The sequence below is a fragment of the Rana temporaria genome, chromosome 6 (genome assembly GCF_905171775.1).
Source record: "Rana temporaria chromosome 6, aRanTem1.1, whole genome shotgun sequence".
Classification (NCBI taxonomy): Eukaryota; Metazoa; Chordata; class Amphibia; order Anura; family Ranidae; genus Rana; species Rana temporaria.
In genome coordinates, this window is record NC_053494.1 from 173799947 (window position 1) to 173810567 (window position 10621).

General features: G+C 40.8%; 1 protein-coding gene across 1 annotated transcript in view; it reads right to left on the reverse strand.

Annotated features, from left to right (window-relative positions):
* The window catches only part of CSRNP3 (cysteine and serine rich nuclear protein 3), a 162874-nt gene extending 153267 nt beyond the window's left edge, over positions 1 to 9607 (reverse strand). Inside the window, exon 1 of the mRNA XM_040357832.1 lies at positions 9411 to 9607. The gene's annotated coding sequence lies outside the window, so the exon portion shown is untranslated. The remainder of the gene's footprint in view (positions 1 to 9410) is intronic.
* Between the last annotated feature and the right edge of the window lie 1014 nt (positions 9608 to 10621).

The following is a 10621-nucleotide window of genomic DNA, read 5'->3' on the forward strand; positions in this document are numbered from 1 at the left end:
TCCCAAATTTGTGTCAAAAATGTCCGATACGTCCGCCGCAATATTGCAGTCCCAATAAAAATCGCAGATCGCCGCCATTACTAGTAAAAAAAAAAAAACATAATTCTGTTCCCCATTTTGTAGGCGCTATAACTTTTGCGCAAACCAGTCGCTTATTGCGATTTTTTTTTTTTTTTTACAAAAATACGTGGAAAAATACGTATCGGCCTTAACTGAGAAAAAAAAATAGTTTTTTTTTTTTTTTAAATTGGATATTTATTATAGCAACAAGTAAAAAATATATATATATATTTATAAAATTGTCGCTCTATTTTTGTTTATAGTGCAAAAAATAAAAACCGCAGAGGAGATCAAATACCACCAAAATAAAGCTCTATTTGTGGGGAAAAAAGGACGTCAATTTTGTTTGGGAGCCACCTCGCACAACCACGCAATTGTCAGTTAAAGCGACGCAGTGCCGGAAGCTGAAATTTCGCCTGGGCACGAAGGGGGTTTATGTGCCCAGTAAGCAAGTGGTTAAATGAGGCATACATATGATAATATGTGCCTCCATCCATTTACATTCCATTTTTTATGCGTGCAAAGTGGGAACGAGGCCTGAAAACTCAAGGGAAAAACTTTTTATTAAGAATAATGGGGTTATTATAATAAAACTGGAGAGTGCAGTTGTGCATGGTAGCCAATCAGCTTCTAACTTCAACTTGTTCAATTATGCTTTGTCAATAAAACCAGGAAGATGATTGGTTTATATGCAGAGCTGCAACAGATTTTGCACTCTTTGGTTTTAGCAAATGATCTCCACAGTGCTTTGCTATGGAGTTGACCTACTAAAGGCAAATAGATTGTGCACTTTCAAATGCAGTTGCATTCTGCAAGGGCATTTGTTCCAGAGCTTAGTAAATGAGGGGAAGCCCCGCTAGACTTCCATCGTCCAATAATGTGCAAGCAAAAAAATTGTTTTTTTCTTTTTTTGCATGTGATTGGGTGTTCTTTGCAAAGTGAAGCATTACCACATTTTCTCATTTGGACAATCCGGGACCATTGAGGCTTCCTCATTTAAAAGTGGTAGATATATATACTACTCTGTTATATTAGAATATACTAAATTATATAAACAATGTTCGAATATACTAAATTATATAAACAATGTATCTATAAACATAATAATTTGTAAACCTTTTCTTTCTCACATAGTAATTATATCCCTGAAGAAGACCAAGAAAGGTCGAAACGCGTAGGGATTATGTGAAGCTCTACAAAATCTTAAAGAGTTTACATAACATGAGTTATGTGTAGTTTTCCAATTTTTGAATGAGTATGTTGTCAATGTTAGGGTCAGAACAGTTTTTTATGACTTCTATGTAATTATGGAAAATATTTTTGATATTATTTAACTAATAAATAAATACCAACTTTTTACGTAACATCTTTTGCTTTTCAAATAACTATCATGCTGCTAAAAAAAAAAACCCTTGAGGGCTCCTCCATTTAATACTACAAATTGGGGTGTGCAGCATCCACAACTCACGTATATGTGTTATCTATTCTACCTCATTTGCTAACCTCTGGAGTAAATGGCATAGCAGAGTGAAACTGCACTTGCACAGTGTACATCCCACTTGCCTTTAGTAAATCAACCCCTGTGCGTCACTGGGATGAGTCATCCTTAATTTGTGTATGTAAATGTCATCTACAGAGCCTATAAATAAAATGATTCTTTTTGTACATTATAAATAGATTAACCTACAGATGTGCAAAGTTGCTACAGCTGCTGTCTAAATAAAATATACAACATAAATATATAATCGTTCATGTGCTGTATACCTTTCCAAAAAAAAAGAAATATAATTTTTATATATATATTTTTTTAATCCTGACAATAATAATACATAAAAAAGAAAATACATACAAAACCACTATACAATTTTTAAGGGGATGCCAAAAATACGCTAAGGATGGATCATCAGTGAACCATGATAAAGTGACCGCATGTCTTCTGCTTTGGAAGTCCGTTTGACAAAGTGACAACGCAAGAGCACATTTGGGAGATAGGGAAAGAATAGTACCAGAACAAGGACCTCCATGGCAGGATCACCAGAAATTATTTTAACCACTTAAGGACCGGACCAATATGCTGCTAAATGACCCAAGGGGTTTTTACAATTCGGCACTGCGTCGCTTTAACAGACAATTGCGCGGTCGTGCGACGTGGCTCCCAAAAAAATTGGCGTCCTTTTTTCCCCACAAATAGAGCTTTCTTTTGGTGGTATTTGATCACCTCTGCGTTTTTTATTTTTTGCGCTATAAACAAAAATAGAGCGACAATTTTGAAAAATATGCAATATCTTTTACTTTTTGCTATAATAAATATCCCCCAAAAACATATATAAAATTATTTTTTTTCCTCAGTTTAGGCCGATACGTATTCTTCTACATATTTTTGGTAAAAAAAATCACAATAAGCGTTTATCGATTGGTTTGCGCAAAATTTATAGCGTTTACAAAATAGGGGATAGTTTTATTATTTTAATTTTTTTACTACTAATGGCGGCGATCAGTGATTTTTTTCGTGACTGCGACATTATGGCGGACACTTCGGACAATTTTGACACATTTTTGGGACCATTGTCATTTTCACAGCAAAAAATGCATTTAAATCACATTGTTTATTGTGAAAATGACAGTTGCAGTTTGGGAGTTAACCACAGGGGGCGCTGTAGGAGTTAGGGTTCACCTAGTGTGTGTTTACAACTGTAGGGGGGTGTGGCTGTAGGACTGACGTCATCGATCGAGTCTCCCTATAAAAGGGATCACTCGATCGATGCAGCCGCCACAGTGAAGCCCGGGGAAGCTGTGTTTACATACGGCTCTCCCCGTTCTTCAGCTCCGGGGAGCGATCGCGATGGGCGGCTATAAACGAATAGCCGCGCCGTCGTCCCGATTGGACCTCCGACCAACATCTAGGCAGGGACGTACAGGTACGCCAATGTGCCTGTACGTGCCATTCTGCCAACGTACATATACATGCAGCGTTCTGGAAGTGGTTAACTAAAGCTATAGATTTATAAATATTAAACATTACTTTTGAAACTGCTCGAATAGGTTGAAACTTAAAGTGCTACTAAAGCCACAACAGTACAATCAGCCTGTATATGCAGTAAACCATGCTTGTTATGCACACTGTGGAACCTAAGGGGTTACTCGTCTGCATTGTGTAAAAAAAAAGGCTATATGTAGAGATCCTCCTTTTTTTTTACTGACTCCAAAACATGTCCGGATAAAACAGAGTTACTGTAGTCAGGCTGCACATGCTCAGTTTGGTGTGTATTGCCAGAGAGTTTTTTTCTGAGTGCATGTGATCAGCACAGGGCCAATCAGCACTGTCCAGACAGAGGGTCAGGGGTCCTGGATCTTGATAGGTCAGCCAGTGCAGTATGAAAACTCCTCCTATAAGGTTTAACCAGTCACAAGACTGCTATATACTGCTGATAAGAAAAGCAGTTTATATTTACTAAAATACTTGCATTTCAAAGTTCTATGTACTGTGGGAGACCAAATATAGTGAATGCAGGGTCCTGGGTTTAGTAACACTTTAAATAAGGTTTTAGTCATTCAGTTTATTTTTGCTTTAAATATAATACTTGATGCCAGGTGGTGATGTCTGACCTTCCACCTCGTCCAATCACAGAACACTTTGCATTCATTTAAAAATTGCGAAGCATTCTCTGAATGGTGTCCATGCCGAGCGAATTACCTCTTCTATTCACAATGCATCAGCTGCTCAACAAGGGACCTGGAAGAAAATGGAAATCACTATGACAGCTGTGTCTACTACAGTGATTTCCAGCTTTTAGAGGGATCCCACAGGTATGGTATTTGCATAGGTACATTGATCCAAACTGGGCCAATGAAACTATTTAAAAACATACCCATAGGTGTGCGCAGCCTATTGCATTAGGGTGTGCACCCAAAAGTTCAAACACACGTGCACAGAAGAGAAGTGGATGGTGTCAGTTGAGCAGTGGATGGTGTCAGTTTATTTTTATTATTATTTCTATTTTTTTTTACAATATTTTAATTTTGTATACTATTATTATTTTTTTTTCAATTTGTAAGGAGCATCATTGAGGGGCTTTGGTGAAATAGTAGAGAAAGGTACTGAGGACAGAGATTCCACAGTCTCTTTTTCTGTAGCCTCAGCTGCCACAGTGGTTCGGCAGGGGGAATCTGCATCGCACAGGGTGATTAGGGTGTGCCTAGGTACCCCAGACACACCCTGTGCGCATGCCTATGAGTTTACCATCCCTGGAATGATAAATTTAATGATTAAAACACATTGAAAAATCATTCCACCCCCTTATCCACCACCCCGTTGCCCCAAACCCCACCCCCTCCTTTTTCCCGTACCACTTTTTTTCTTCTTTTCTCTTCCTCATCTCTCTGTTCTCTTCCCCTCACTTTACTCTCTCTTACTATTCCTTTCCTTTATTCCCTCCAAACCTACTCCTCTCCTAATCCTCCACCTCTACCTAATCCTTGTGTACCCCAATAACCAATTTTCAATCGATCCATCCTGAGTCCCCACCTACCATTGTATTTATTATATTACAGACTACCAATTCTTAGATGTGACCGGCATTAGTTTTTTCTTTTTTAGGCTTTCTTCTATTTTCATCTGGTGATCTGGCCAGTAAGTCTGTTCTTTGTCAACAGAACAAGCTATCAGATGTAGCAGTTGGAGCATTGAGACAAACCATTTACTGCTGACAGGGGTACTTACAAAGATTATTAATGTAAAGCCATCAGTGTTTATAGGCCATTGCATTAGGGTGTGCACCTCAAAGCTGAAACATATATGTGTGTGTGCATATAAACTGACAGTGTCAATAGAGAAATGGATTGCATCAGTAGTTTTTATTTTAATTATTTTATTTTTTAATATTTTCTACAATTTAATTTAATGAAAAAAAATTTAAGGAGCCCCATTGGAGGGCTTTGGTGAAATATCAGGGGTTTAAACAGGGGGAATCTTTGCCCCACAGGGTGATTTGGGTGTGCACGCCTATGTGTAAAGCCTTTATCCCCAAAAATGTAACTGCTTAAAAAAATTTAGGTGGAATTTGGCTTCAATTTGTGAGCGTATGTAAATCTGCCAGTGCATGTAACACTCTTCTCCCGTCAGACTGACAATGCTGCTGTCCAAAGGTGCCCCCTGTGCTCCTCCATCCAGAGTGGGGGCACTCCAGTGACGTATCTAGGGTATGGCAGCTATGGCAAGTGCCATGGGCGCCATACGAAGGGGGCGCTGTTGAGTGGCTGGGCAGCAAGGCACTTACCAGGGTAAGGGTCTCTTCTTCCCTCCTCCCAAGCATAGGCAGGATCTCCTTTTTCAGCACCTTTGCTAATGGACAATGTCAGTGCTATCCCTGCTACGTTCAGCCACAGCCCTCCCCTGTTCTCCCAGGCTCTCCCATTCCATCTGGTCGAATTGGCAGTGCACAAAGAAGAAAGAGGAACATCAGTTTCTCCCTCTCCTCTGTGAAAACGGAGGCCTTAAGTGATGAAGATTTCATTACTTCCAGTATTGGTTCTGCATTTACCTAGCCTTGGAGGGCAGAGGAGGGATCAGGGGTTTAACCCCAGATTTCTCCATAAAAAGGTATGTCACTACCCAAGGTATCACAAGGGATGATAAATATCACTAGTTTTGTTAGCTGTTTTTTTTGTTAAGGTTATCTGAAAGATGGATTTCAAATGTTTCGACAGGGGCGCAGTTTCAGTGCTTGCCATAGGCGCTATTTTCACTAGATACGCCTCTGGGGCACTCTAATACAAGATGTGTGTTACTGGCCAGATCACCAGGTGAAACACAGAGGGCAGAAGCCTAAAAAAAGAAAACGAATGCAACCACCACATCTAATGATTGATGAGCTGCAATATATAAAATTTGGGGTTTTGGGTTTATTACCACATTAAGCCTCTCCCACACTGCTAACATATACAATCACCTCGTTTTCTGCCATAATTCCCCTCTTGCACATCAATTTACCAGCTTTTTTTCAACTTTCATCTGGTGTTCTCAGCATCAATGGGTAATCGAATATCAAAATCCCATGCTGGACCATGAGTACAAGGATATTTCTTTACATACGTGCAATATATCTAGATGTCTTTGTGTCCATTTATGTGTATTGTGGGGAATTCCATGTTCATAACTATTCAGCAATATTTTTTGTTAAATTCACCTTATATATGATGATATAGATTTGTATTTTAGCTATGTGACTAATATTCAAATCTCATTGGACAGCTGAAAATAGTTGTCACTTTTCTGAAAATAAGGGGCCAGATTCTCAGAGCAAGTACGCCGGCGTATCTACTGATACACCGGCGTACTTTCAAATTTGCCGCGTCGTATCTTTAGTTTGAATCCTCAAACCAAGATACGACGGCTTCTGGCTTCGATCCGACAGGCGTACGGCTTCGTACGCCTTCGGATCATAGGTGCAATACTTTGGCGCCCGCTGGGTGGAGTTTGCATCGTTTTCCGCGTCGGGTATGCTAATTAGCTTTTTCCGTCGATCCACGAAGGTACGCGCGGCCGTCGCATTCTCTTACGTCGTCGCTAGTCGGCTTTTCCCGGCGTATAGTTAAAGCTGCTATTTCGTGGTGTATAGATAGACTTGCCATGTTAAAGTATGGCCGTCGTTCCCGTGTCAAATTGTTTTATTTTTTTTGTGTAAGTCGTCCGTGAATAGGAAAGGACGTAACTCACGTCTAAGTTCAAAAAATGACGTCGGTGCGACGTCATTTCGCGCAAAGCACGGCGGGAAATTTAGGAACGGAGCATGCGCATTTCAATCGGCGCCGGGACGTGCTTCATTTAAATGAATCACGCCCCCTACCCGCCCAATTTGAAATATGGCCGAGAAATACACTACGCCGCCTTAACTTACGGCGCAAAATCTTCCTGCATTCAACTTAGAGCCAGGTAAGATACGGCGGCGTAGCGTATCTCTGATACGCTGCGCCAGGGCAATTCTATGTGAATCTGGGCCAAGGATCCTTATGCTGGTGCATTATCTTTGTAAACTGAGCCTTATGTCATACATTTAATGTTCGAATAATACAACGATAATAAAAATGCTAATCATACTACTAAGAACAATTGTATATAACAGAATTGTAATAAGGCCTGGTTCACACCTATGCATTTTTTAGTTCATAAACACACTACAGTCCATTTAACATGGTTTCCTATGGATGTAGTTGATATCTGTTCCTTTTTTTGGAAGGGGCCAGGGTTTTTTCCTGGTTTTTAGTTGCACAGACTTCACTGGTTTACCCACCTAAAGACCAGCCGCCACAGTTATACTACGGTAGGTTGGCTCTCCTAGGCGAATCGCTGTTGTGGTACGTCGGGTGCTTTAAGACCTCTAGGGGCACCCGCGGAGCGGCACTGGAGCGGATGCGTGCGGCCGGTGGCCACGATGTCCACTGGCCACCTGCGATTGCTCCTGAGAGAGGCAGAACAGGGATTTGTCAATGTAAACAGACAGATCCCCGTTCTGTCAGGGGAGGATAGACAGATTGTCTGTTCCTAGTGATTAGGAACAGCAATCTGTCTCTTCCCCCAGTCACTACACTGCCCCTCACACCTCCCTAGGACACACTTAACCCATTGATCGCCCCCTAGTGTTAACCCCTTCCCTGCCAGTGACATTTATACAGTAATCGGTGGCTATTTTTAGCTCTGATCGCTGTATAAATGTCACTGGTCCCCAAGAAGTGTTAAAGGGGTCTGATCTATCCGCCGCAATGTCACAGTCCCGCTAAAAATCACTGATCACTGCCATCACTAGTTAAAAAATAATAATAATAAAAATGCCATAAATCTATCCCCTATTTTGTAGAAGCTGTAACTTTTGCGCAAACCAATCAATATACGCTTATTGTTTTTACAAAAAATATGTAGAAGAATACATATCAGCTTAAATTGATTAGGTAATTACTTGTTTTACTTTATTTTGGGATATTTATAATAGCAAAAAGTTAAAAATATTGTTTTTTGTTTTCAAAATTGCAGAGGTGATCAAATACCACCAAAAGAAATCCCTATTTGTTGGAAAAAAAGGACTTACCGTATTTATCGGGGTATTGCGCGCACCCGCGTATAGCGCGCACCCCCAACCTGGAAAGGAAATTTCAGGGAAAAAATAAATACTTACAGTTTGAAGGCCCCTCGTCGGTGTCTTGCCCGGCGTCCATCGGCAGGTCCGACGTCCGTCTGCGGCCTCGGTGGTGTCCTCCCGCGCTGTCTCCGGGTAGAATCACCGCAATGAGTTTGAACTGCGCCGCCGAAAAATACCGAGCGCAGTACACTCGGCCAGTACACTTCTCACGCATAAAGGCTAGAGCGTGACCGCGAACGAAGCCAAGCCTGGCCGAATGTACCCGAGTGTACTGCGCTCGGTATATGTTGGCGGCGCAGTTCAAACTCAGCGCGGGAAGCGGGTATCGCCATATATTGCGCACCCACGATTTTCCCCTTATTTTAAGGGGAAAAAAGTAAAAAAGTAAATGCAGTAAATTTTGTATGGGTACAACGTGGCACGACCGCAAAATTGCCAGTTAAAGCGATGCAGCACTTAAAAAAATGGCCTGGTCATTAAGGGGGCAAATCCTTCCGGTTCTTAAGTGGTTAAAGACGTGTATTGAAAAACGCAAAATGCATCTGCAATATGCAAACTGCAACCTGCACAAGTGTGAATCAGGCCCAAGTCCAGCTTTGTTTGTAGTCCAAATTGTCGGATAACATTATTGAATGGAATTTTAATTAAACAAATTCCACATTTTAAAATGCTTATAAAGAGATACTTAATGAGCCGCACGTTTCTACCCATTTTTATCTACAATCTATCAAATATCTATCTACATATGAGCTATTTAGACCGGTTATCTATCTATCATTCTATCTCATGTTCTTGGGCTTGTATGAAGGAAAATGGAATATCTAATACACCATTTAATATTAAAACATGAACTAAAACCCAATGTGAAACATTTCATTTTTGACTAAAGACATTTGATACAATATGCCAAGAATTTAGCTAGTGGATGCAATATTTATTCTAGAAAAGAAACCCATTAAATTGGTGGCGGATGTATTATGTGAATGTTTTATACCATGCCTCGTTCACTTTTGCCAGCTGCCTGATTTAATCTTGAAGAACACAGCATGTACAGTTCATCTTTCTGGCATTGTTCCAGATTGCCATCTCATTCTAACCATACAAGCCGGTCAACCTCTGCTCTGTAGTACATTAACGATGCATACAATAGGTGATAGTGCTGCACGCACAAAGCATTGGCTGAAAAGAAATACAAATATGCAAGCAAATCTGACTTACCAGGATCAGCCGGTATAATGGTGACGCGGTGGTAGCGTTTACATTGACCTAGAGTAATATATTTCGACAGAAGATGATGATGATTTCTTGTGTTGCCTTGGCTCAGTCAGTGCCTGCTACGCTGAGCGCTGTGTTATTCTGCATCAGTTCTGCACTGTACACAAAAGCTCATTTCCTACTGCGTGCGACTCACTGCACAGCCTCTGACTGGCCGCTGCTGCCTATCTGATCACATGGGACTTGTCTGTGAGAGAGGAAGAATCCCTCTGATCATAGAGCTTTAAAAAAATTACAGGACCAGAGAAGGCTAATGAAAGCGGGGGCCTTCTGTATATGAGAAAACACAGCCTAGCCTTAAATAAAATGCTAAATGTATACCCTATAAAAAAAAGATATGCTTTCTATGCGATTGTATATATCCCGATGCCCAACCTGCATCCCTCTGGCACACATTGTGTGGCCCACTGGGCCCCTGCAGACAGTAGGCTGTGTTTCGGTATTTACTCAAGTCATATGAAGGAAACATATTCTTTAGACTGGCTTCAAGTGGTTAACTGGTATGGTTATTCATGCTGACTATGTCACGTTTTTCTGTTTTGACCATTCCTTTTCTCGTTTTATGTTTTTTCCTCTGATCTTTCATAATGAATATTGCTAAGAGAAGTATCAGATGTGGCACAGGTCAATTTTAAGGGGGCTGTAGGGAGCGGAATATGAAATCATTGATTTTTAAAGAGGGGTTGATAGTAGTAATCTCTATCAGTCCTTTATAGCTTTACTGCAGTCTATGACTCCTCTTGTGCTGAAGCACGTCCCCAATCTTTTACCATGTCTTGTAGCATGTCTGCAGCCTCTGACCCTCTCTCGTAGCATTTGTTTAGTCTCTATCGCTCATAGCATGTCTTTAGTCTCGGACTATCGCTCATGGCATGTGTTTAGTCTATGACCATCTCTTGTAGCTTGTCTTTAGTTTATAACCATCTCTTGTAGCATGTCTGTAGTCTCTGACCATCTCTTGTAGTATGTCTGCAACCTCTGACCATCTCTTGTAGCATGTCTGCAGTCTCTGACCCTCTCTCGTAGCATTTGTTTAGTCTCTGACTATCGCTCATAGCATGTCTTTAGTCTCTGACTATCACTCGTAGCATGTCTATAGTGTCTGACTATCGCTCATGGCATGTGTTTAGTCTATGACCATCTCTTGTAGCTTG